Below are 4,838 nucleotides of genomic sequence, written 5' to 3'. Positions count from 1 at the left end.
TATTTGATTCAAATAGCCTTATTCTGTAAATGGATTCCGGAAGAGTCATGGTGGTTTAGATCACGACTTGAGGTTTGTATTTTCTGCGATTTGGGAATTCAGTTGCGTGTTGCATTGGTTCTTCTGAAATGAGCTAAGTGAAAGGTTTCTAGCCAATTAAGTGTTTATTCTACTAGTAGCTCAAGGGTTAGGGTGAATACTTGTATTATCGTGTAGCGACATGATAGGTACAGTGAGCGGCATGGGAATTTGAAAGTTGAGGATCAAGGTTGTGGTTCAGTGTTGACAAGAATGTCACGAGCTCGGATGAGCCGGGAAGAATTCAGATGTTCAGAGTAAGCTAGCATTTTCTTTAGTGTCACCTGAGAACGGCGTTCTGTGTAAGAGGTTTTGTGTATTGATTTGTGGATTCTTGATTTGCTTTACAGAATTAGTATGGTTGGTGGTATGGATGTGTGGACTTTGCTACCTGGGCAGAAGGTCGTGGGAGCGTACCCCACGGGGAAGTTTGTATGAGTGTGACATGTTAGTCATCTGATTGTTAAAGATTGAAACCAAGTACGAAAATTTTTGGTACTATCATTAATGTGAGAGTTTATGCCTCGAAGGTGCTCTATTCCCTTGGTTGTGAACTGTGGGAGTTGGTCCGGAGTGGACGGATACTCGTATGTGTCATGTATGGGGCCATTGTGGATCCTTGGAAGGTTATTGGCCCAGTATGGTATGATCAGAACCGGTTTGAGGTCCATTAGTGGGTCTAATGTGAATGTGTGATTTACGTCAGGTCGGATGTGTTCATTCGTCATAACATTGCTTACGGAAGAGTCATCGGTCATTGGATGTTATTCCCGTCGTCATCTATTCCATGTAAATCTCTGTTGTGCCATGTGGGTTGTGAGGCGGCTTGATTATTCGCACGTGTGTTGAGGTCCTGATGTTTGGCCAAAAATGCATATATTTAACCGTTATTGCCTCACATTCTAGTACTTTTAATCAATTTTTGAGTATTAATTATATTACATTGTGCTTAATATTATATTTCAACTATGTAGAAATAAAGCGGTGTGAAGATGACGAGAAGTTTGGAGCAAAATTGAATAAAATGAAAGAAAAAGAAAGAAAATTAAAAGAAAAAAAAAAGGGGGACACTCTTTGGTGTTTGTCCCCCAAATGAAAGACAAAAAAGCAAAGGAAAAACATTCCAAGCAAAGAATTAAAGAAGGCAAAGAAAACGTACATGGCAGCAAAGAAAGAATTGGAGGCGGAAAACATACTGGTTTCTGCGTCAGGGCCAGCGCTAGGCACTGGTTTGGACGCTGCGGTTGTGGGATTTTCCTAATTCATTCGGGACAAAGTATTTCGGCCCTACACTACCCCAACTCGTATAAAAGGGGTCCTAAATCTAATTTGGAGGATATCTAACATACTTTGAAGGTGAATTCACGTGAAGGAATACACACCACGCTTGGAGGCGGCTTCCAACTAGTTTATCTTCTCTTCCCTTCCTTTAATCTCATAGTTTATTAGTTCTAGAGTTTTGGGTACTACATGAACATTGTAGTTTGAAACTTGAATTGTTCTTATTATTTTATCATATTGGTTTATTTATTCAATCTTATGCTTAATTATTTGATTGTTTGATCACCAATTAAATACTATCTACGAATCTAGGATTGAACTCGGGAGAGAAAATTTTAGATTGCATATAAGATTGAGTAGAGCAAGATTGACCTCGAGTATCGGGAACGGATTTTCAGTTAGGATAGGAATATACCTAATCGCCTTGCTTGGTTATTATACAGGAATTATTAATGCATTCTTGTTAATCTTAATTCCATAGGAATATAGGCATTAGGTTATCTTGAATAGGCGAGTAGTACTTCGGGAGAAGGCTACGAGGAATATTAACCATGTCAATCAATAAACCAGATAAATTAATTAGACAATTTAAGTAGAAAACACAACGGGATTGTTAGCTAACCCATAACTCTGGAATATTTTCTCCAATTGAATTCGTCTTTAATATTGCCAACTTGTTTCCTTTAATCTCTTTGTTTGCTACTCTAGATTAGTTGTAGTTAAATAATCACACTTTAAAAAATCGCTTGAGTAGATTAATTGTCTTAGTTTAATTTAGTAAATAGTTAATCACAAGTCCCTGTGGGTACGATATCTGGACTTAGAATCCTATATTACTTGTCGACCACGTATACTTGCGTGTACGTTTGGGAGCAACAGGTTTTTGGCGCCGTTGCCGGGGACTAACTATATTACTAGATTAAATTTTTACTTGTTATCTATTTAAGTTTTTAATTTTAGTTTAGTGTAGTTACTATTATATATATGTCACGCCCCAAAACCGAGGAGCGCGACCGGCGCTCAACAGAGTGAACCCGGCCGAGCAAGCCTATTAGATTTCCTTCTACCCAAACTCCTTCATGAATAAAGAGAATATATATGTTTTCGTTAATCAACCAATAAAGTGATCATGTTGCAATACAAATTTCTTACCATAAGTTTCACCATTTGTAAAGTCTCAAATGGACAAGTAATACAACTACAACATAGCATAGTTTGTCTTTCCCAGTACCAATACACAACCCACACTATGTCTACGGAGCCTCTATAGATAAAGAAGAGTACATTGATAATGTCGGCAACAAAGCCCCTGCTATGCCTCAAACAGAATACACAAAGTACAAAAGATTCATGATCCCGGAATAAAGTGGGGCTCACCAAGTCAGTTGGGAAGAAGGTGCACTGCTATCACTGACCAATATCTCCTGCTGTGGAACCACCTGCATCCATTGAAAGATGCAGCGCCCCCGGCAAAAGGGACGTTAGTACTGTCGAATAACACTAGTATGTATAACTAAACACCCTCTCATTAGAATGACAAATAATACAAACAAGATTATCATAATATCAAAGGAAACTTTAATCAACATCAAACCTCAATTTAGGATCAAGACACTGTTCAAATTAATTTCCATATCTCACAATGGGAGATTTTTACTATCGATATACCATTATTCACCATACTAATACCACCGTACTCTCAGCACGGAGTCCGATCACGACCCGATCGACTAGGCTATCTCATTAGAGATATCAACCATAATTATTCTCAATATCAATACCACCATCTTTAACACGGAGTCCGATCACGACCCGATCGGCTAGGCTATCCATTAGGGACATCAACCACAATTAATATTTCAATTACAATTTCCAGCACAATCACCACCATGTGTGCGGCATGGTGTCCGATCACGACCCGATCGACTAGGATGTCTTAATCGAGACATCAACCTTTTATATCAATCATCGCATTTCATATTACTTTCACATCTTTCCATTTAATTGGCACTAATGGCTATTATTATAAGATCATTCTTGGCACGTTGGCCATATTTAGTATTTCATGCTCACCTTTTCACTTTCTAACATCAACATCATCAACAACAACAACAACAGTTCAAATCAAGGAATATAGTAAACATGTGAGCAATTAAGAGTCTAAGGCACATAGAGATATTTCACAAAATTTGTCATAATAGCCTTCGTTTGAATTTAACTTGAAGTCGAACATTTCTAATGCACAACCCATATTTCTAACATATCCTCAATTGATAACATAACATAAATAAAGCATTTGGAATACTTGTTGAACTTATATCTTTCAACCCAATTTTACTCGGAACATCCAATTTTATAATGATCCATTGGGACTTACATAATTCATATGAATATCGTGGGATCCAATTCTAAGAGAAGAGTTTAGCCAACATACCTCAATTGAGCTTCCTTAAACTCTAAAATATTTCGGAATTCTTAGCAACTTCAATCTATTGTAGAATATAACAAATTGAATCACAATTAGGAAAATGATCATGGTCCTAGCTCATTTGAGCATTTTATCAAATACTAAGTGTGCATTAAGGTTCCACGGTCCTTTTATGGAGAATTCCATTATCTCACAACCCAATCTTTACCATTTTTAGCTCAACATTTTTCCTACACCCTTTTATAACACATGCATGTAAATAAACAACCCTCTTGCCCAGAAATTATCTTGCTAATTGTCCATTTCTACATAAAATTTGAAAGTGAGGGTTAGGGTGTAGAATCTTACCTCTAGGATGAAGACCTAGTGAGTTTCCCTTCTTAATCTTCCAAAACTTGGGCAAGAATTGAAGAACAATTATTGAAGAACACCTTCTAACTCTAGGGCACCCTCTCTCACTCTAAAATATTAGATTATAGCTCAAAAATGACCCAAAGAGTGTATTTAACGAAATGGGGTTGGATTTTAAAAACCCAAAAATGGAGCTCCGGAACGGTTCTGCGGTCGCATATGCGACCACATAGTGGTTATGCGGACCGCATATTGGTCGCATAATTGCTGTCAAAATAATCAAAAATCTGTCTGTGTATGCGGTCACTATGCGGTCCGTGTAACGGTTATGCCGTCGCATAATGCACCGCATAACAATTATGCAGTCGCATAGTCGACCACATAGCTGCTGCCAGATTTGGCCCTCCCCTGCTCACTTTTGCGGCCATTATGCGGCCCGCAGAGTGATTATGCGGTCGCATAATGCACCGCATAAATTTTCCATAAATACCATAATTCATAGAAAGTAAGTCTTATAATTTTCCTAGATCACAACTTTATAAATACATGGTCATTCAAACAAATAAGGATACTTTTTCTTCATTTCTTCCTCGGCCTCCCAAGTAGCCTCTTCAACCTGTTGGTTTCGCCACAACACTTTCACGGAGGTAATTTCTTTATTTCTCAATTTTCGGACTTGCCGATCAATAATAGAAACCAG

The sequence above is a fragment of the Nicotiana tomentosiformis genome, chromosome 7 (genome assembly GCF_000390325.3).
Source record: "Nicotiana tomentosiformis chromosome 7, ASM39032v3, whole genome shotgun sequence".
Lineage (NCBI taxonomy): Eukaryota > Viridiplantae > Streptophyta > Magnoliopsida > Solanales > Solanaceae > Nicotiana > Nicotiana tomentosiformis.
This window is presented reverse-complemented; position numbering follows the sequence as displayed.